The sequence below is a fragment of the Sminthopsis crassicaudata genome, chromosome 3 (assembly GCF_048593235.1).
Source record: "Sminthopsis crassicaudata isolate SCR6 chromosome 3, ASM4859323v1, whole genome shotgun sequence".
In the NCBI taxonomy this organism is placed as follows: domain Eukaryota; kingdom Metazoa; phylum Chordata; class Mammalia; order Dasyuromorphia; family Dasyuridae; genus Sminthopsis; species Sminthopsis crassicaudata.
In genome coordinates, this window is record NC_133619.1 from 42,201,872 (window position 1) to 42,226,206 (window position 24,335).

Sequence of the window (24,335 nt, forward strand, 5' to 3'; positions counted from 1 at the left end):
AGACCTTCAAGGTTTCTGACTAAAGCAATGACTGCTATTTATATTCAGTCTGTCAGCCACCAATAGGTCCTAAGCCAAGCCCCATTTGGTTACTGACTGGATCCTGATTGAGTCCCCTCTCTCCGATTCATCCATTCACTTACATCTTTACTTAGATTTTTTTGGACTAAGTGACAGAGGAGATTCTTTGCCTCAATTGTTACCTAGCCTTAATCACCAAATGGCTGTAACTCAGCCAGACTGAGACCTGTTGAAGACCTTAGCTTAAATAGGTCCAGATTTCCCATTAATGTCATCTAAGGTCATTTCCAGCCATCCTGATCTTTATCTGACCATTGGACATACTTGGCTCTGGAGGGGAAAGTGAGGCAAGGAACTTTGCATTGCCTTTCCTCACTTCAACCCAATTCACTTGCATGTCACAGCATCACCTCCCCGACGTCGCGGTCTTCTTTGAGAACCATGCTCAAACAAGAACTGAACATTCCAAGCTGCATGTCCTAGAGTCCTCTCAAACTTGTGTCCAAACCAAGACTGGCTAACCTTTCCCACAAATGTACCCCTCTTCCAAACTTCTCTATTTCTGTGGAAGACATCCCTATTATTCCAGTCTCCAAGATTCATTAAGTTTAATATTATCCTAAATTTCTCACTCTCTCCCATCTTCCCATCCAATCAATTGTGAAATTTTGTCATTTCTCCTTCTACAATACTCTTCTCATCTTAGACCCTCATCTTCTCTTGCCTTGATTACCCACAGTAATTTTCTAATTGGTCTCCCTAGCTCAAGCCTCTCTCCCAACTTCAACTCTTCCTTCAAATTGCAATTTTCTTCTACTGTAGTTCTGACCATGTTACTCCCTTATTTAATAATCACCAGTGACTAATATTCAAAACAAACACCTTTGGGTAGCATTAAAAACCCTTCAATACCGTTTCCCAGCCTGATCTTTCTTCTATATTCTTCAATTCAGTCAAACTGACCTTCTCTTTATTCTTCACACAAGAAAATGCATTTCCTTTCTCCATGTCTTTGGACTAGAGACTCGTGCCCAAAATGAATTCTTACACACACACACACACACACACACACACACACTCCTTTATTCTGTATATACATATAGATATACATATACATATGTACATATTCCACTGAGCTTTATAGATAAGTATAATAATATATTTATACTTAGAAGCCCATAATGATATGTATTTATATAAGTATGATAATACAGATACTCAGAATATACAGAATGAATATAAAGAGGAAATATTCACATTTACATATATTTACATATCTATGCACATACACACAGAGAGCTTTGTGGTCTCCCTACATTAGAATTTAAGTTCCTTAGGAACAGAGATTATTTCCTTCATTGGATCTTTATCTCAAACACTCTACTGGGAAGATGTTTAATAAACACTCAATTGATTGATTTCTTATCTGATTGGAGAATGAAGGGCTTTGTTCCCAGTTAAATTTCAGCAATTAACTTAATAGGTAAATGAGGGCCCTTTCCAGTACCCCTAAAATCACAATAAAGCTGGAGTGCTGGCCTTTGTTATCATACCCATCAGCCCTCTCTCTTCACCTTCTCCGCAGGGGTGTAATATGAAAGTTTGGTTATAATAACAAACAGGCTGTTGATCACATCTTCCAGTGATAAAGCCAGCCCCGAATCACGACCAAAGTGATAATTATTTTTAAAGAATCCAAAGCAAAGCCTTGGCTCGTCTCAGCAACACAGTGATCCAAGACAATTCCAATAGACCCGGGATGGAAAATACCATCTGCATCCAGAGAAAGAACTATGGAGACTCAATGCATATTTTCACCTTTTTCTTTATTTCTCTGTTTTCTTTCTCATGGTTTTCCCCTTTTGTTCTGATTTTTCTTTTGCAAAATGATTAATATAGAAATATGTTCAAAATGATTGTATATGTATAACCTATATCAGATTGCTTGTTGTCTTGGAGAGAGGGAAATAAGGGAGAGAGGGAGAAAGAAATTGGAACACAAAATCTTAGCAAAATCAATGCTGAAAACTATCTTTATTTCTAATCTGGGAAAATAAAATACCATTGAATTCAGAAAGAAAAAAGAAAAAAAGATGCAGATCAAAAGCTTGCCTTCCTGGATAATTAAAAAAAAAAAAAAAAAAAAAAAGCAGATCTTTCTGTCAACAAGAAGAAAGAGGTAGGAACCACTGGACTGAGACCAATCATTCTCGAATTTCAAAGGGGACAGGAGGAAAATGAGAAAGCAGAAGCTGGCTTATGAGCTGAATGACCTAGACAGGTGCTTCACTGCTTCCTGTTGACTGTGAATCATATGACATTAGCATTTGGAGCTGGTGGCAATCTTTATCCTCTAGTCTGGATCTAGTTCTATAAATTGAAGAAACTAAGATCCAGAGGGGGTAGTTCTAGCCCTGTTCCTTTTACTGGGACTTCTTTTGATTTCTTCCACTTTATAAATCAAGTGGCTTTCCTCCCCAACTGCCATCGTGTCCAAATTAATGAATAAGACTCATTTTTTATTCTTTTGCCAGTCTTTGTAATTTGTGGAATTTATAGTAGGTTTCATACCGATGAGCGATGATGGTGATAATGTGTGAGGTAGAACTGGCTTCGTCTGCCCTGTGATTTGCGTGAACCTGAACCTAATAAAATTTGACTTTTGTCATGAAATGAACACAGAACAGTGTCTTTCCAAAGCCCAGAGCATGTTGAGATTCCCAGAATCATCGAGGTTCTGTGACATGATCCCATTCATTCTCACAACTTGTCTTTCCAGGTTGCCTTGGCTAACATGAAGCAAACCCTGGCAGTGACTGTGGAGCTTTCTGGGATATGATTTGTTGTGAAAGACATTCAGATTGATGTGTTAGTTCCACCATAGCCCAATTATTTGGAAATTTTTTCCTAATCTATGATCAGAAAATGGATCCCTAACCTCAATTTTTTTTTTAAAGTATGCTCTTGGCCACAAGGTTGGCTACGAATGAATTGTGTGAACACACCATTGCCAACTTTAAAAAAAATACCTATAATTATTTGTCCTACAAGAATTATCTCAGTTCAAGATTACCACATGTAACAGCACACGCAAAGGACATAGTTTCACACTAACACTACTAATATGTGAGAAGTAAATTCTATCTTTGTGTCATAAAATCATGAAATCCCTTTTTATTAGTCAACAAGTATTTATTATCATTCAGTCGTATCTGATTCTTCATCTCCTCATTTGGAGTTTTCCTAGCAGAGATACTGAAGTAGTTTGTTGTTTCCTTCTCTAGATCCCTGAAGAGATGAGGAAACTGAGGCAAACATGTGAAGTGACTTGCCCAGAGTCCACAGCTAGTAACTGTCTGAGGTTGGATTTGAACTAGGTCTTTCTAGCTCTAAGCCTGGTCCCTGTGCACTGTCTCATGGGTTGCCCAAGTATTTATTAAGTACCTAAAGAAAAAAAAATTACAGTGCAATACCTTCAAGAACCCAGATTACTATCAATAAAATTGTTGTTGAGAATGAACTGGGAATATTTATGCCAGGCACCGTGCTAAATGCTGAGGGTACAAAGAAAGGCAAAAGACATTTCCTGCTCAGAAGGAACTCCTACTCTAATGGAATGACACAACACACAAATGAGTATTTGCAAATAAACCATATGCAAGATATGCAACATATCATCTAGGGAAAGGGGGGGAGTAGAAAGGGAGGAAAAAAATTGGAACACAAGATTTTACAATGTTGAAAATTATGCATATGTTTTGAAAATTAAAAAAAACTTTAATAATAATATTAAAAAGATATGCAAGATATATTGGAGATCATCTCAGATTAAATTAAGGAGGACTGGACAGGCTCCTTGTAGAAGGTAAATCATTAGCTGAAACTTGAAGAAAGGCAGGCAAATCAAAAGACAGAGATAAATTATAAAGGAGTTCCAGACTTGGGGGACAGCCAGTGAAAAATGTTTAATCCGGAGATGGAACATGTGAGAAGAACAGGAAGGAGGCCAGTGTCATTGGGTTCCAGAGTATATGGATGGTAATAAAGTATAAGAAAACAAAGAAGGCAGGAGAAATCCAGGTTACAAAAGGCTTTAAAAGCCAAAGGATTTTTATTTTTGATCCTGGAGGTAATAGGGAGCTACTGGAGTTGAGTAAGGGACTGACACAATTAGATCAGTTTGACAGCTGAGAGGCAGATAGACTGGAGAGGGAACTGCCTAGTGTTCTTGGGCATCGACTTAGCCCAATAGAAAGTCATTCGGGTGAGCCAGTATTAAAAGTTTCTTGTTGTGTTTTTTTTTAATTACTTTGTTACACAGCAATAGATCTTAGCAAAACATTGTTTTAAAAATATAACTGGTAACCACTTTGAATCTTGTGTATGTACCACATTATTTTTTTTTCAACAAATACTCCCGGGGGGGGGGGGGCAGGTAGATAGTGCAGTGGATAGAGCACCAGCCCTGAAGCTAGGAGGACCCGAGTTCAAATCTGGTCTTAGACACTTAACACTTCCTAGCTGTGTGACCCTGGGCAAGTCACTTAGCCCCAAATGCCTCAGGAAAAAAAAATCAAATAAATGAATGAGTGAATGAATGAATGAATGAATGAATGAATGAATAGATTCCCAGCTCATTCTCAGTAACAATTAGATTAATGGTAGTCTGCTTTAATGAAATCCACTGAAATGCCCTCTTTCTTACTTTTTTAATTGAAAGATGCTATAATGTATTATCACCATTCTTCTTTGGCAATATAGTTCTGGGCCCGAGTTTTACTTCTGAGTAAGATCACTGAACATCAATAAGTTATACTGAAATAATAAATGTGACATCAAATGATAAACATAATTTGTTGTTGTTTTTTCCTTTTTTCTAAAAATTAATGTCCTTCCCACTATACCTCCCCATTCCTATTGAGTAAATTAAACTACATAAATAAATAAAGCCCTACATAGTTGCACCAGTCTAACAAATCTTTTTGCATTTTAAGTTCATCACTTCTGATAGAAGGACAGTAGAGTATTTCATATTTATTCTTTTAGACTTATGATTTTTCATTGCATCTATCAGAATTCTAAAGTTAATCAAAGTTGATTTTCTTCCATACTGTTCACTTTGTAAATCATACTCTTATTTTTGTTCATTCTGATCTTAATTAATTCTTAGAAATATTTCACCTTTGCTCTGAAACTATTTTATCATTTAAAAATATTCTATTATATTCACATACCTGATTAATTTTACTACCATAAAAACAGCTTCTGTAGAAATATTTTTGTACAAAGGGTTCCCATTCCTCTTTCTTTGATTTAAATTATAAGTGGGGGCCATCTCCTATCATTTTGATTTGTTTCTTGCTGCTGGACCCAGATGGCTCTAGAGGAAGGAGTGAGCCTGATCACTTTGCACACCCTTGCTTGACTTAAATTCAATTTATTTGAAAGTCATGACATCATCTATTTGATGTCATCTTCAAGAATGAATAACCATCTCTGAGTAATAGGAGTCATCCCACTGGGGACCCAAGTGCTCAGTTCTAGCTGACCAATGCAGTTCATTCCTTCCCCTTCTTCCTTCTTTCTTCCTTCTTGCTGGAACTCTATCTTCCCAGAAATCAGCAGGAGTCAGGATCACTAAATGTCTTTATTCTAGATCTTTACTGTCGCCTCCAACGCCAGGTCACGAGTGCGACCTCTCTTTCTCTCTCTCTCCTCTCCCTCTGTTCACAAAAGGAATCATACTCTTATCTGTAGGTGCTCTACCCAAAAGAATATAAATGTTGATTGCTGAAACCTTGCAAAATATCTTGGAATTTATGGGCTAGCTTTCTTTGTCAAGGACCATGCCTTAATCCCAAATCACTTTGGTTCTCATTGAGTGGTCAACAGTAGATCCCAGCCCAAGCCTCACTTGGCCATTGTTTGGACTCCGATGGATCTGAATGAGTGTAAAGAGAAATTGTTTCTGTTTTGACCAAAAACCATGAGGGTCTTCTCCTCCCAGACTGATTTTTTTAACTAGGTAAAAGAGGTCATTCTTTGTCTCATTTCTTACCTAATCTTAATCACTGAATGGGTATTGCTTGAGTCACATTAGAGCTGGGAAAAACTTTAGCTTAAAAAGCCAAAGTCTCCCACTGCATCCAAGGTCATCTCCAGTCGTCTTGATCTATATTTTGCCACTGGACCCAGATGGCTCTGGGGAAGAAAGTAAGGCTGGTGACTTTGCCCAGCCCTTCCTCACTTAAATCCAATTCACTTGCAAGTCATGACATCATCTTTCTGATATAATGGTTTTCTTGGAGAATGAGGAATAATAAGTACTTGCAGTTAACAAGTGATTCATAAATCCTTAGATTGTAAGCTCCTTGAGGTCAGGGATGTTTTCTTTACTGTATTTGTATATACAGTGCTTAGCATGGTACCAGGCATATAGTAGGCACAAAGTCAAATCTGCTTTCATTTGCATTTCATTGCATTTGACCATTTATCATTTGGGAAATAGCTCTTGAATCAGTTCCTCATTTATCTTAGAAATGAGACTTTTTTTTCAGAAAGAGTTGCTGCAAAGATTTTCCCCCTTAATTTTCCCTTCTAATTTTTGTTCTGTTAGATTTGTTTCTGCAAAATAAATTTTATAATCAAAATTGTCCAATTTATCTTCTGTGGTCTTCTTTCACTTGTTTAGTTATTAACTTTTCCCCATCCATAACTCCAAAAGATACTTTCTTTCCTGCTATTCTAATGTGTTAATGGTGTAGCTTTTTAGATCTATTTGGAACTTATCTATTTGAACTTATCTTGTTATATGGTGGTCTAACCATATGTCAGATTGCAGTCCAGTTTTCCTAGAAGTTTTTGTCATATTGTGTGACCTTCTCCCAGAAACTGATATCTTTAGTTCATCAAAACACTCTGCTATCTTGTAGGTTGTGAACATATTCCATTCCATTGACTTCTTTCTCTTTTAACCAGTACCAAATAATTTTAATGATCATTGTTTTATAATGCAGCTTGATATATGCCAGTGATGGAAATTTTCCCCGTTTTTCATTATGACACTTTTTCATTATTACTCTTTAGATTTTTGGCCTTTTCTCTACTACTTGAATTTCTGTTTTAATTTTTCTAATTCTAAAATATTCCTTTGGCATTTTGACTGGTATGGCACTGAATAAATTAATTTAGGTGAGAGTAACATTGTATTGTATTGGCTTGATATACACATAGGTAGCTAATGTGTCTTTGATTATTAGATCTGATTTAGTTCTGCAAAGAGTGTTTTATAAGTGGGTTTATATAAGCTCTGATAAAATTTTGGTAAAATATTTTATAGCTTCTATAGTTATCCTGATGAAATTCTCTTCTCAGATCTTCTTGCTAGATTTGGTTGATTATATCTAAGAATGCCAATTATTTGTATGAATTTATATTTGCTGTGATGTGCTAAAATTATTATTTCAATTAAGTTTCACTTGACTCTTTAGGGTTTTCTAAGTACATCATTATATCATCTTCAAAAGATGTAATTGTGTTTCCTCTTTGCCTATGTTTATTCCTTCAATTTCTTATTCCCACTTCCCAGATGCATATAAAGACATTTTTTGACATTCTTTTAAAAAAATTTTAAGTTCCCAATTTTCTCTTTTCCCTCAACTCCCCCATCCCTGAGGCAGTAAGCAATATAATATAGGTTTTATATGTTCAATCCCCCACAAAAACACTGAAAGTGAAAAAAGTATGCTTTAATCTGCATTCAGATGCCATCAGTTCTTTCTCTGGAAAAGGCTAGTATTTTTCATCGTGAATCCTTTGGAATTCATTGTATTGCTGAGAATAGCTGTCATTCACCGTTGATCATTGTACATTATTATTACTATATACATTTTCCTGTTTCTGCTCATTTTGCTTTCTATCAGTTCACATAAGCCTTTGCACTTTTTTCTGACATCAGCTTGCTAGCACAAATACTCATTACATTCCTCAATTGATGGGAATCCCCCAATCTCCAATTCTTTGCCATTATAAAAAAATTTTAATGAAAATTTTTATATAAATAGATTCACTCTCCTCCAACCACTCCCTGCTTCTTAAATCTCTTTGGGTGGTATTGTTAGATCAAAGGGTATGCAGAGTTTTATAGTCTTTTGTGCATAGTTCCAAAATACTCTCCAGAATGGTTGGATCAGTTCACAATTCCACTCACAGTATATTAATATCCCAATTTTTCCACATCCCCTCCAACATTTGTTATTTTTCTTTTTTGTCATATTATCCAATCTGAGAGATGTGAGGTGGTACTTAAGAGTTGTTTTAATTTATATTTCTCTAATCAATAGTGATCTAAACAATTTTTCACTTAACTATAGATACTTATTTCTCTTTCTTTTAGTATGCAAATTTGCTTTTGTTTTTAATAAATGGAAAAATTATCTGTCTACCAAAGAACTGTTTTAAAATAACTTTCTTTATGATTTATTATCATTAAATGTCTGATTTTTCAATTAATAGTATATATTTTTCCAATTATATATAAATTTCCAATATTCAGTTTTGTAAGATTTTGAATTCCAGATTTTTGCTCCTTCCCTCCCTTACTTCCCCCTTCTCCAAGACAGCAAGCAATCTGATATTGATTTGATGATTCATGTACAATTATTTTAAACATTTCCATATTTTTCATGTTGTGAAAGAAAAATCATAACAAAAGGAAAAACAATGAAAAAGAAAAAACCAACAAGAAACAGTAAAAATAGCATGTTCTGATCTGCATTTAGTCTCCATATTCTTTCTCTGGATACATATGGCATTTTCTATCCCAATCTATTGAAATTGTTTTGGATCACTGTATTGCTGAGAAGAGCTAGGTCTCATAGTTGACCATCATAGAATCTTGCTATTTCTGTGTACAGTATTTTCCTGGTTCTGCTCACTCACTCAGCATCAGTTGAGGTAAGTCCAAAATATCTGAAGTCAGCCTGCTCATCATTTCTTATAAAACAATAATAGTCCATTACATACATATTCCATAACTTATTCAGCCATTCCCTAATTGATGGGTATCCTTTCAATTTCTCAGTCTTAAAAGTTAAGAAAGAGTTTGGGAATGAGTATAGCATATTTCATTGATATGGAAATAACTGTCCCTAGTCATCTTGTTTGCCCTAACAGAATGTTTTAATGGCTAGAATTAATAACATCAAGTAGAGTTATAGCTGCACTCACTTTCATATACAAATGGTAAAAGTTTTCATTTTTATATTGAGTCATTTTCAGTTGGACTGGACTCTTTGGGACCCCATTTGAAGTTTTCTTGACAAAGGTACTGGAATGGTTTGCCATTTCCTTCACCAGCTCATTTTACAGATGAGGAAACTGAGACAAACAAGATTAAGTGTCACACACAGTCACTAGTGTCTGAGGCCAGATTTGAACTTAGGAAGATGAATCTTCTTGTCTTTGGGTTTGTCAGTCTGTCCTCTGCTATCCACCTGGCTAGCTGCCCCTTAAATTTTATAGAAGGGGACCAAAAAAAAAAAAAAAAAAAAAGATTAATGATGCTTTTGTCAGCCAAACTGTAATCTGAGAAAAAGTTCATTATCATCCCTAGTCCTTCATATTTCCTGCTGCCCTTCTGAGATATTCCAATTTCAGGGCTTAGAAGGTGATATTTTAACAGTTTGCTTCTGACACCACCAGAGGTAAGTTTATCCTGAGGTGCAAATACAAGGTGAGCATTCAGATGGTTTGAGATTTTATGTCAGACATTTCAAAAAAGATCTCCAACACCGTGAAAAAAGGACACCTCAGACACCGCATTTAGTTCTTGGAGCTGTGTAGTTAAGGCAGTTGGAAACAGAATAAATTCCCCAAAGCAAATTGACTTTTGGTAGACTAGCAAGGACACAGTAAGAAAGACTGTGATTTTACTTTATGGAGGAATGGTTTCATCAGAATGCATTTTTTTTCTGCTGGTACAGATCTCAGCCTTCACAACTCCCTTTTAGTCTGTGTAATTTTTGTTTCAGCATTCAATGTTCTGGAGGCCAGTACATGGCTCCTTTAATAACTGGGGGGTGGGAGGTACCAAGTGTCCTATTTGGGCTGTCTATCTATTACTGAGAATGCTTAATGACCTCCTATTCTGGTCATATGTATTTATATCCTCAATGAGGTCATTCAAATAAGTTCTAGAATCTACGTATTCACTGCTGGCACACTCCACCCTACTCCTCACCACCATGAAGTTTTCCATTGACCTGACATATGATTTTGAGTCTTCTGAGATTTTGGTAAATCATGATTCACAGTTGTGAACAACTAGAAAGATGTTGGTGTTAGTGAAGTGGATTTTTGCAACAGCAAGTAATTTGGGATCATTGAAAACACTGTTCATCTCTCTTAATTATAGACCTACCCTCTGTGGATCATTTCTAATTTATCCTGTAATATGGATTATTTGAATCTGTTTGTTTTCTATGCTGTCTTTCCCTTTAGATTTTGATTTTCTTGAAATTCGGGACAATCTTTGTCTTTTTTTTTTCCTGACTTTCACCTATCTTTGAATCTTCAGTGTTTAGCACAGTGCTTGGTACACAGTAGGTGTTTAATAAATGGTTTATTGACTGACTAATATGTGATACAGAGCAATCATTCTCCTTTGTTACTCAGTGCTAGATCCATCTTGTTATTTATCCCTGTTTCTTACTGCATGTCATTGTAGTCACAACAATGTACATTTTTTCATCCACTTTGATTTTATCCTATAGGTGGATAGATAATATTATTTTCCCATACAATGGATTTGACTAAACATATTTTGTACTGTTTTTAATCCCAATGTATCATTATAAATGACATTTGTTAAATTTCACTGAGAAGAAGAAATACTTCTGTATACACTCTTCAAAGGAAGTCTTCTTAATAATAATTGATACTTCTATTGTATTCATTCCTCAGTGTCAATAGCCATTACTTGTCAGAGTCACATATAATTATAATGAGTAGCATGGGCTCTGGAGCTACAATCTCACTTCCCACTTAAACTGACAAGCAAGGCTATTACATATTATCTTAGGATTCAGGATATAGCTGGAAAAAGCCCATAAGTCTTACTAGCTGTGTTACCCTGGGTAAGTCACTTAACCCTATTTGCATATGTAAATGAGCTGGAAAAAGAAATGGCAAACCCCTCCAGAATCTTTGACAAGAAAACCCCAAACGGAGATCACAAAGAATTGGATGTGAGGGAAACAGCAGAACAACACAGCAAAAAGCATATTTCCTCCAATGAGTGTTAGTTTATCTGAAATAGCCAGTCAGATTTAATTAAGCTTTTAGAAATGGGTGTTTACTTAGGTGATATAATAAGGATAATTAGCATACAGATTTTCCTAGAATTATGTAAGACATCCCCCAAGTATATGTGGAATCCAAGGGCAAGTGGCCACGAGCTTAGAGCATATGTGGCTAAGGGAATAATTTATAATTCCTAAAAATATTTTTGTTGGAATCCTCGAACTATTCCCCCTTGCTACAGTACAACTTTCTGCTGGATTCCTTCTGGAATCCTTAAGCTGCTTTTCCTCAATACGCTTCCTTTGAACTCAACTTTTGATGGAGACATTGCCACCAATCCCTGCTAGGATACCAATAAAAAGGTCAAGTCCTACCCCTGTTTACATTTCACACATTTATCTTCTGGTCAGGAAGGAGAAGAAAAACCCAAGTGCTCTCCTCCTTTCCCTCTCTCCTGAATTTCCTCTCTAGGGCGTGGATTGCTCCTTTCACTCTGTGACCAGATATTTGAATTCTGTGCACACACAAGCTGTCTTTCCAAAATCTAAAGGGCATAACCAAGGTCCTTTGGCCAATCCCAAAGCACTTCCTGTCCAGCATCATTGCATTTCATCCAAGAGTTTTCAAGGATTTCAAGTCAACTGCCCTTGATTGATTCAACAGAAGTGCTCAAGGTAGTCACTTTTCAATGGGACTGATATGTTTAATTAATTCAATATGATATTAGGCCCTGGTTGCATCTAATTCATATGTCTGCTTGATTTATTTCACTATGATTTACTTCTTCATTCTTTTTACAGGTAAGGAAAATGGGTCTCAGAAAAGAGGAAGTGGCTTCTCTGAGTGAATATAACTGGATTATAGTTAGCATTTTTAAAAATATCGTTTGTATTTTCTAATGTGTCTCCCACCTTCCCTCTCCTAGAGAATCATTCCTTATAGAAAAAAGCAGAAAAGAAGGAAAAAATAACTCAAGTACCAGGGTTAGAATATTTGTATGTTGCTTTAAGAGGGATAAAGTGGTATAGTGATGGATTCAATCATCTCTCATCCTTACATATTCTTGAAAGTTTGTTGCTAGCTGTTCAAATCTGGCTTCAGCTACTTCTTAGTTGTGTGACCCTGGGCAAGCCATTAATGTTGTTTGCCTCAGTTTCCCCTTTGTAAAATGAGCTGGAGAAAGAAGTAGTCAACTACTGCAGCGTCTTTGCCAAGAAAGCCTCCAATAGATCACAAAGAGTCAGACATGACTGAAAGACTGAACGAACACAAGAGCAGACCAGAGCAGACTAGAATTCATTTTCCTGCCCTTGGAGATATCTGACAAGTTTTACTGATGTCATTTGTACTGGCTATGTGCAGGATCCTGTCACACATAGAGACAGATGACCTTCTATGGGTCCCCATGTCTTTTATAATCTCTCTGGAGCCACATAGACACAAGGGAATTATCTACTCATTCAGACTTTTTATTTTCTCTTTTATGAGTCTTTGGATCATGACACTATAAATGCTGAGATGGAGAGATCATGAAAGTCATTAAATCCAGCATTATTATTTTATATTTGTCTAAGAAACCAAAGTCCAGAGAGCTAAATTAATTTTCATGGATCACATGACTAGTAAGGGTCCAAGGAGAGAGTTGTTGCCATTTATTTCAATTCTCAATTCAACGATTTAGTTTCAAATATGTTTTAGGGATTGAGGATACAAAGACAAAAGTCTCTGCTCTTAAAGAATTAGAAGGACACAGAGAAATTGATATAGGATACATACAGAATAATTGGAGCAGGTGAGAGGAAAGCACTTGTTGCTATTACAATGCTGGTGGTCAGCCTCCAATCCTGAGTCATTGCCCACGTGCTAACTGCATATATACTTGTAGATGGCACAACAGCAATCCTTAGATCAGAAAGAAAGATGCTTCTTCCCCACTGACATATGTATGATCCATAAATCAATATGATGTATCCTTGCAGAGCAGCAAGATAAATTCTCCATAGAGAATATCTAAGTAATTACATATAAGATATAGAAAATATATATGGGAGAAGTGTATGTGTATGTGTTTCATATATACACAAAATACACAAACACAGAATCCAATTGCAGAATAGAATATGTATATACATAAGAATCCTAGACTGAGACAACAAGCTGCTGCTACAAGATGAGGACATAGGAGAAAGAATAATAACGGCATTCATAATTTCAAAGAAAGAGTCATTGATCATTTGCCTGATCATTTCAGTCATTTCAGCTATGTCCTACTCCCTGTGATCCCAATTAGGGTTTTCTTGACAAAGATACTGGAGTGATTTGCCATTCCTTTCTCTAGGTCATTTTACAGATGAGGAAACTGAGGCAAAAAGTTAAGTCACTCACCCAAGGTCACACAACTAGTAAAAATCTGATTTGAACTTGTCCTCCTAATTCCAGAGCTGACCTTCTATATAGTTATCATTCTTGTCTGATCTGTCATTCCTTTGAATAAGTCTGTCCCCAGTGCTTAGCAGAGAGCTGACACAGAGTAGGAGCTTAATATTTATTATTGACTATTTGATTATGGGACTCATTCCACCTGAGATAATTTTGCATCTCTAAGGGAGAATGACAGGAGAAGAATTGGAATTGGTCCATTTCTACCTTCTCTCTCTTTTCAGATGAGGCTCAGATAGCTGACATCACTTGGTTATGTAGGTAGCAAGTAGGGAAGACAAAATCAGGACTTTAGGAAGCATCTAGTCCAATATCCTCATTTTATGGGCAAGGAAAATGGGTTTCAGAAAGGGGAAGTGGCTTCTCTGAATGAATACAACTGGATTATTGGTAGCATTTAAAAATATATAATTTATATTTCCTCATCTGTCTTCCACCTTCCTTCTCCTATAGAGGAGTCATTCTTTATAGCAAAAAAAGTAGAAAAGAAGAAAAAAATAGCTCAGCAAAATTAACATATTCAAAAACCATCTGAAACAATATACAGTGTTTTACCCCCTTCAAAGAAAAGGGTGACATGTTTGCCCATACCTCTTATTTCAGTCCAACTTTGATCCTTATAATTTCCCTTACTTTCCATTTCAATTATATTATTGTTCTTATTTTTCCATTGTTATGGTCATTATGCACATTGTTTTCCTTATCTCACTCTATATCAGTTCATATTACTCTTCCCATATTTCATATTCATCACTTCTTAAATCACAATAATATTTCACCATATACCTGTACCACACCTGCCTAGCCATTCCTTTGCTGATGAATTTCTACTTTGTTTCCCATTCTTAATGAATAGAAAAGATCCTGCTATAAATATTTTTTTAATTTCTTAAAATTCTAAATTTATAATTTAAAAATTTGGTAATAGAATCAATGTCTTTATTTTTGACCATTTCACATTTTTTTAAGTTGACAGTTTGTTTAAACAAGTCAGGTACGGGGTTCTCTTCAAAAATGAGGTGATTCAGGCCAGTTCCAAAGGAGTTGTGATGGAAAGAGCCATCTGCATCCAGAGAGAGGACTATGGGGACTGTGGACCACAACATAGTATTTTCATCATTTTGTTGTTGTTTGCTTGCACTTTATTTCCTTTCTCTTTTTTTTTTTCCTTTTTGATCTGATTTTTCTTATATAACATGATCATTGTGGAAATACATATAGAAGATCTGCACATGTTTAACCTATATTGAATCACTTGCTTCTAAAAGGAGAAGGGAGGGGAAAAAATTTAGAACAAAAGGTTTTGCCAGGGTAAATATTGAAAATTATTTATGCATGTGTTTTGAAAAAAAAAACTTTAAAAAATAAACAAGTCAGGTAGAAGTTATGACCAACACAGTATGTTCTCCCCTTTGTTCTTTTTTGCCCAATTTGACATTTCCTTTGACCTTTTCTCTAACTAGATGATGATCTGAATATACATACAATTGATTCTGAAGTCACTTCCATATCAATAGTTTGTCATTTTTTTGACCAATGAGATACAGTCAATTTGATTTTTATGATGTTGTTTGATGTGCACAATGTTCAGGAGAAGACCCAGGCTGCTTACCTTCATGCCCTCAAAACTTATGCCTGTATATTCAAATTTTATTTTTAATTTAAATTTAAAATTGCCTATCCTGATCCTTCTCCTTTGGGGCAATTTTCAAAGCATTCTTTAGTCAATAGATTTTTTTTAAAAATTGAATTTGTCTGCCCCATCCAGAGACTGTTTTAGCTGTTCTAGGTGATTTGGCAAAGGAGACATCATGGGTGCAATCCTGAGGGAAAACATGCTTCACTTGGATGCCAAACCTGCAAATGACTGGTCCACAGATGAAAGACACAAACTATCACCAGCCTTAAAGCTTTTCATCTGGGTGGAATCCAGATAAACAAAGGGGAACTGACTCTGACATCCATCAACTTGGGTTCATTCTTGCTGCCTCGGTGATCTCCCCTTTTTATTCCTTCACTTCTCACTTTATATTGAGGAGGTAGGATGAGATCATCTCTATGTTGCTTTTTAGCTTTAGATTTATGATACTTTAATGATCTATGTCATGAGACATCAAAGCAGGACTCTGGTGGAGGCCACAGGAGGGAAGCAAACACTGCATTTTTAAAAACTGACTGAAGGCTTGGTTGCTAGAAGATACAAGTCATAACCCCCTGGGAGGGTTTCCAAGACATTATTTTAAAATTGTGCTGAGGAGAGAAATGTCTCCTAGGATAGAAGACAGTTCAAGAGGTTGAGGCACTCAGAGACTCCAATCTGGATTTGTTTTGCTCAGAAAAGTTACTACAGTTTGGCTAGGTGGCCCAGGATGGGTGAGCAAATAGATGCTTATTTCAACAAGATAGTGATAAATCAGTTGTGAATAAAGAGCAGTAGGTGGAGGAGAATGGGCCTGAGTTTCTATCGTGACTTGTGGCTTGCCAAGTTCATTGTGCTTTCATGGGAAAAACCAAAAGAAGACCACGTGAAAAATAGAAGCCATTATCAAAACATTATTCATTAACTAGAAAATGCTAGCATGAAGAAGGAAGTCTCTGACTGGGCTTATTTCCTTCCAATGGAGATTGGACTCCAGGTCACAAAGCCATAACTGATTGAATATTGTAATTTAAAAAAAAAAGACTGACCAAAGTAATCACTTACTATAATATTCATACTTAGAACTGGGCTAAAGGCAAAGGTCTTTTGAACATGTATATCCACACAAGGTTGGCTCAATACTTTGCATCAAGTTAAATAAAAAATTGATATGTGGTCCTGAATAATACTGCTAATAACTGACATTTATGCAGTGCTTTACAATTTAATTGATGTTATATAATTTGAGCTTGATAGTACTGCTGTAAGAGATAGTCTTCAGATATTATTATCTCCTTTTTAGGGATGAGGAAACTGAGGCAAAAAGATAAAGTGATCTATTACCTGGTGACTAGTCTGTGTCAGAGCTGGACTTTGAACTCAGCTTTAGCGTACAACCACGGTGCTTTTAGTGTCTCACAAATCAGATTATCTCTTCTTTCCAACTCCCCAAGACTAAATTTAGCTGTTGACTCATCCACCAGCAGATTGGGAGGGGGTGGTTACTGGGGAAAGGGGGTTCACTGGAAAACTTGAAAGGGAGTTGAATATCCCCCTGTGTGTGTGTGTTTGTGCCATTGTTTTCAAAGGGCATCAAAGGAAAACTTGGCTTTGTATTCAAACCCTCACCAAACATCAAATGCCTACTTTTTACCCAGCATTTTGCAAAAGATTCTTTCTTTTCTTGATCTTTTCACATTTCTGTTGACTTGATGACATGAAGGAGGCCAGGATGGCAAATCTCATTTGTGTAATGCAATTGACTTTAAAGCAGAAAGAGGGAAAAAACTACCTTGTTAAGAGGATAAAGCTGAATGTCTCACCCCAGTCATAAGAATGAATAATAAATGCATAATAAATGAATCGGAGCCTGCCTTGGCTTTAGCAGTCAAGCTGGGTGTGCTCAGAAGCCATAAACAGGTTGCTAATCTCCCTCAAGTTGAGTGTTTCTGCTCTGTACCATCTGTTTCAGGGATCTTTCTGTATCCAGCCTTCTCCCCACCTCAATATGTGTATTGGGGGAAGTGAAGCGGTGAATGCAGAGGGAGGGGTTAGTGGGAGACTGATGCTCACTTCTACCACTGAAGTAACCAGAGGGACGGAGAGATCCCAGTAAGAAGCTCCTTGGAGGGTCAGAGCAGTGACTGGGGACTCTGAAGGGATTCACTGATACTGGCCCTATCGTGTGGGAGGGATGTAGCCCTCCACAGACCAGTGATTGTGGACTCTGAGGGATTCACTGATACTGGCCCTTAAACTAGATGCTCTCTCAGAAGGACAATGAGGATTTTTGCTGCCCCAGACAATCCACTGTAGCTGCTGCCCCCATCTTTACCTTTCTGCCTTCCCTCCCACACACACACCCAGTTGTACTGGGTGACCAAGTGAAGTTGACCAGAAGCAGGATCTTGCTAGGAGCTGAAAGGGCAGAGTTCATACCTCAATATAAAGTGACTTCACTAGATAAACCAAAAGAACTAGTATGAGTTAGTATTGAGAAGAGAAGGTTAAAAAAAATTAGTAGAATCATAGATTTAAATCTAAATCTTAGGGTCTTCTAGTTCAGCATCTCAGCATCTTCATTTTGGGGAAGAATAAATGGAGGCACACAAAGGTAAGTCGACTTGCCCAAAGTCATACATAGCTGATCTGAGCCCAGCTTCTGTGACCGTGTAAAACCAGCATTCTTGTCACCATACCCCCATAGATTTTTTTCCCCAATGAATTTTCCAATTAAACAGATTTTCCAATTCATTTCCCAACAAAATAGATCGAATTCCAATTAAATAGAAAAAGGATGAATGAGGTCAGTTGTTGACCATTTATGTACTCATGTGTATCCTTTGAGTTGCAGTCTTTCTGTGGAGTTGAGTAAAAACTGCCCCATGCTCAGTATAAATGGTTAGAATGAGTGCTTGCATAGGGAGGAGAGAGCTGAACATCTTTCACTTTTTTTCTGTAGAGACCTAGATATTTGAACCAAGTTCTGAGGTTCTCAGGAGAGAGATTCTGGTGTGGGAGCACTAGCCAAAAGATGTTATGAGAAAAACACCTCCCCAACTCAGGAGTTAGGTTTCTGGGATGATAAATTACATAAATTACAATGAGGAAGACGTTCAGATCTGTGAGATTTTGTTAACTTTGGGAGCTAATGAAAGAAGCTTGTTGAGACTTCCTTTTTTGGAGGGGAAGGCAGTGGGAGAGAAAAGCCTTTTAAAAAAATCCTTATCTTCTCGGTAATGTGGAATAGTATATGTAAAGTCCTGCCTGGGACAAGGAAGACCATATCCCTTTTAGTATTTTTATTACTTCAAATAACATCTATTTTTTTAATCTAGCATGCTCAGGTTTACAAAGCACTTTGTGTAAGTTATTTTATTTCAATCTCACAATAGTCTGTGATATAGACAAAACAAATTTATTTTCTCTTGTTAATATAACAGCTAGCAAAGACTATGAGAGGTTAAATAACTTGTCTCAACTTCTCATGACTAATAAGCTAAAGGGATTTGAACTCAGGCTTCCTGACTTTTCATGTACTTTCTCTTAGACTACATGTTTCTTTGCTTCAAGATTTCCAATTTATCATAATATGAATATACATCTGACATGTCATATATGTGTGTTATATATGTTCTATTTGTACATTGTTGTAAATATATATTGTCTCTCTCATTAGACTATGAGCTCTTTGTGGGCAAGGACCAATTTTGTCTATATATATATATACATATATATATATATTCATTACTTAGGATAGTGCCTGGCACATAATAGGTACTTCACAAATTCTTATTGGACTAATTCATATAATGTAAAAATTAGAATTTTCCTTTCAAATGATACAGGCTTAGCTGTGTGACCCTGGGCAAGTCACTTAACCCCAGCCTCAGGGAAAAAAAAAAAAAAAGGAAACAAATGATACAGTCTGATAAAGACCTTATTTCTAAAATATATACAGAATTGACTCAAACTTAAAAGAATCCAAGCCATTCTCCAATTGATAAACAGTCAAAGGATATGAAGAAATAATTTTTAGATAAACTGAAACCATTTTTAGTCACATGAAAAAATTCTCTAAATCATGATTGATCAGAGAAATGTACATTAAGACAACTCTGAGGTATCACTACACACCTCTCAGATTGGCTAAGATGACAGGAAAAGATAATGATATATATTGGAGGGGGTGTGGGAAAACTGGGACACTGATACATTGTTGGTAGAGTTGATCGAACCATTCTGGAGAGCAATCTGGTACTATGTCCAAAGGGCTATCCAATTGTTCATAGCCTTTGATCCAGCAGTGTCTCAACTGGGCTTGTATCAAAGAGATCATAAAAAAGGGAAAGGAACCCACATGTGCAAAAATGTTTGTGGCAGCCCTTTTTGTAGTGGCAAGAAACTGGAAACTGAGTGGATGCCCATCAATTGGGGAATGGCTGAGTTGTGGTATATGAACGTTACAGAATATTACTGTTCTGTAAGAAATGATCAGCAGGATGATTTTTTAGAGAGATCTGGAGAGACTGACATGAACTGATGCTGAGTGAAATGAGCAGAACCAGAAAATCATTGCATATGGCAACAGCAAGATTATATGATGACTAATTCTGATGAACGTGGCTCTTTTCAACAATGAGATGATTCAGGCCAGTTCCAATGATCTTGTGATGGAGACTGAGTGTGGATCACAGCATAACATTCTCACTCTTTTTGTTGTTTGCTTGCATTTTGTTTTCTTTCTCAATTTTTTTCCCTTTTTGATCCGATTTTTCTTATATAGCACGATTATTGTGGAAATATGTACAGAAGAATGGATTACTTGTGATCTAGGGGAGGGGGAAAAGGGAGGGACAAAACTTGGAACACAAGGTTTTACAAGGGTGAATGTTGAAAATTATCTTTGCATATGTTTTGAAAATAAAAAGCTTTGATAAAAAAATAAAATAAAATATAATGATTCAGTTCAAACTTTTTACTTTACAAGCAAGTAAAGTGAGGTCCCAAAAGATAAGATAACTTCAGTAATTATCAATAGAAGAGGAATTAAACTCCAGCCCTTTTGATTCCTAAGCCAAGACCCTTTCTATTAAATCATTTTGCCTCTGCTAATCCAGGTGATCAGAGATCAGTGTCAATTTTATGTCCAATCATGCAAATAGAAAAATATGCTTGCCAGTGGTGTTAGGATCTCAAATCTTGTCCTTATCTTCCAATAAGTTCACCACACAGGGTTCACCCAATATGCTAAAGGGCTCTTCCACCCCAATCTTTCTGACATTTCAAGGATGTGTGTCAAATGTGACACACGAGTAATTTTCACCTTGCCACGGATCAGCCCATCCTCTTTTTTACTCATACACATCTTTTGTGGAAGTCTTTAGCCCTTTCCCAGGCCATAATAGTATTGCAAAAATTGGGAATTAATAGTATCCTGGTCTCCAGTTCTTTGGTCTCTCTTGAATCAGGCTTCCTCTAATAGAAAATAATTAATTTCAGGATGGGACCTTTAAAAAGAAATTCTTCTTGAAAACCACATAGGAACGTAACACCATCTCAAGAGGGAAGAGCTGATGGAATAAGATACACACACATACTAAGTGGAATGCCAAAATATTAGGAAAATGGGTTTTATTCATTTAACAAATATTTATTGAGTATATATTGTGTACAAGAGATGGATTATTTTATGAAAACTAAATATCTCTTGTGAAGAAAAAACAGAGACCTCCCAGGAAAAAAAGTCAAGAATGTCTTGCAAATCCTTGGTGTATTCCCAGCAACTATTTTTTCATGTCTGGCTGTTTATTATGTGAGTAGTAATAACAGTTGCCTTTTATACAGAATTTTAATGTTTGCAAAGCATTTTATATGCATTATTTTACTGAAACCTCTCAACAATCTTGTAAACATAAGGCATTGTGGAGGGTTTTTTATTGTTTGTTTTCTGAAATAATGATTTTACTAGACTGAAGAGGAAATTCTTACCCATGTAGCTCAGCAACTGTTCTGCTGCTTATTGTGTTATAGAGTTGCCTAAGGTATTATGAGATTAAATGACTTGTCCACCATCACGTGTGAGAGATATAATTTGAACACAGGTCTTCTGGACTCTAAGGCTAATATCCTATCCACTCCCTCCTGTTGTCTCTTATAAAGTAGGTACTATTTTACAGATGGGAAAACAGTCTCTGAGTGGTTAAGTGAATTGCTCAAATCCTGAAATGCAGAATTCTAACCCAGATCTTCTTCATTCTATAAAATACCGTGAATATAATATCCACCTTATTTATGCATTACATACAGCAGTGGTACAAAGTAACTTCCTATCTTCTAATACTTTCTTGATTGTCAGAAGTGCAAGATATTCTCTGACAAACCCCTTTATTCTTCAGCCTGGGGAGAAGAGTGGATGGTGACAAACATTTTGGCTTTTTTACCAAGGGAAATTATAGGCGAGCAAATCCAAACCCAAAGCTTGATTGTTGCCTTGTGTCCCCTTGGGAGCTGTCTGTCATTTCTGCCACCCCCTTAGTTGTCAATCCACAGCCCACTGAAGTTTGGAGTCTTCTACATAAAGACAGCAAGTCCCAGAGGGATCATCTGGCTAATCCCACACAACCTCATGGCCTCGGAGAAGTCTGTTGGGAAATTCAAGTTCAAGGGGTGAATTCCATTGGCTTGTGGTTTCCATCATAAAAAAATCCTCTTGTGTCTTTACTCCAGACCCTTGGATAAAGCATATCAGAAAAGAGAGAGAGAGAGAGAGACACACACACACACACACACACAGAGAGAGAGAGAGAGAGAGAGAGAGAGAGAGAGAGAGAGAGAGAGAGAGAGAGAGAGACAGAGACAGAGAGACAGAGACAGAGACAGAGACAGAGAGAGACAGAGAGACAGAGAGACAGAGAGAGACAGAGAGAGACAGAGACAGAGAGAGACAGAGACAGAGAGAGAGAGAGAATATTTTCATTGCAAGGGGAGGAGAAGGTGGCAAAGGTCTTGTCAGACTTGAATCCAATAATATCTTTTAAATACTCTTGCAGTACAGTTTTCTCACAGAGATTAGCAAGGCAAAAAGGAAATGTTCCCTGTGGATCACAGTGGATGACTTTCAAAGTAATAACTTGAAAAGTGTGTGTGTGTGTGTGTGTGTGTGTGTGTGTGTGTGTGTGTGTGTGTGTGTTTTAGAACATTTGGAAAATACCACAAAAGATCAATGCCTGTTTTATTGTTGCCAAAAAAAAAAAAATAAAAAAAAAAAATGCATTAACTCACCTGCTCCTTGGTTTATTCTTCATAGAAAAAAAAAAATGTAGTTTTTATTTCTACTGGTCCAGCTGATTTTGTGTATTCTCCAGCCTCACACTTCATCTGAGTTATCCTATTGTGTTCTGAACTGCTGGTCTGTTAGATTCTTTTGAGATATCTTCTCTTCATCCCATACCTGCATTAAGGACTACCCCACTGATTTTCAACAAGTTATTCAATCTCAGCCTCAGTTTCCTCACCTGTTAAATAGTGGAGGGGGTATTTATACCACTAAAGGGTTGTTCTGGAGAAGAGTTAGCCCAGAAAAGAGACTGAAGCAAAATATCCAGGAGAAAGGGAAAGGAGAAATAATGAGAAGGTACAATCAAGTTGGTCAACCAGGGCCTCAAATGTACAGAACTTTAGGCCAGACCAGCAGGAGGAATAATGGATTGACATCATTCTTTCAGAGAAACAGCATACCCAGCTCACCTGAACTCTCTTTGATTCCTCCTAGTACCCACGTCCACACCATGACAATTCTCCAGGGCCTGAACAGACTTCAAAGCAATAAAATAAATCCTCACTAAGGTGAGAGAGTGTCCGATGAGGAAAATTCTAGTATTGTCTAATATGAAAAGATGGGTCCAAAGTGGAAGCACCAGTATGGCACATCAATCAAACAACATTTTAATTAAGTCCTTGCTATGTACAAAATATACATTTATATTTATACTTATATTTATGAGTATATAAAGACAAAAACAAAACAATTTTGGTCTCAAGGAGGCTGTGTTATAACAAAGTGGAATCAGTATATTCAAATCAAAGCATATCTGTTGGAAGCCAAAAGGGAAGAAGAGTTACTAGCACCTGAAAACTTTCAGAAAATGACAAGATTTCGAGGGTATTACAGCAGAAGGAGAAGTCATGTCCAGCATTCAGAGTAGAGATAGTGTTTTGAGAGTGGGGCTTAGAGAAGCCCACCAGGGTATCATTCTTTCAGGTTTATCATGGTAATACTATAATTATCTGGTAAGAGATATGAACTCGTAATTTTTAAATCCTTTCAGATGAGGTGAATAAGAACCCAACAAAAGACCTCAGGTTCTAGGTAGCTTCCTAGGCCATAGGGAGGAACAATAAGAGAAGAGAGTTTAATTTTTATTGTTCTAGAGATAAACTGGGTAGAGGACAAATAAGATTATCTCAGTCCTTAAGTGAACTTTTTGTTTTTAAATAGGCTTTTTGTTACCTTAAGTGCATCTTTATTGTAATAGACCCCCAGTGAATTCCTTGGCCAATTCCTTGCATAGACTTGATTCCATAGTTACTGTATCCAATCAGAAGGCCAACTTATGATGTCAATCTCTAATAAAAGAACCTACCAGTATCCCACTTGTTTCTGGATTCATTAGAAGCCCTACCCATCTTATGATCTTCTGGTATTGTTAGTTCCTTAGAAACCTAGCCTGCCTTATGGCATCCGATCATTCCCTCCTTCTTGTTATAACTAGTTCATTAGGAACTTGCTCAGTCTTATGGTGTCTTCTCCCTTGTTAATGGCAAGTTCTACTGGGGAACTTAGCTCTAGTCTTTCCCATATTAATGGCTAAAAATCCCATTTGGAAATTAGCCCCCTGTCAACAATGTAATAAAGTCTCTTTTTCTTGATTTG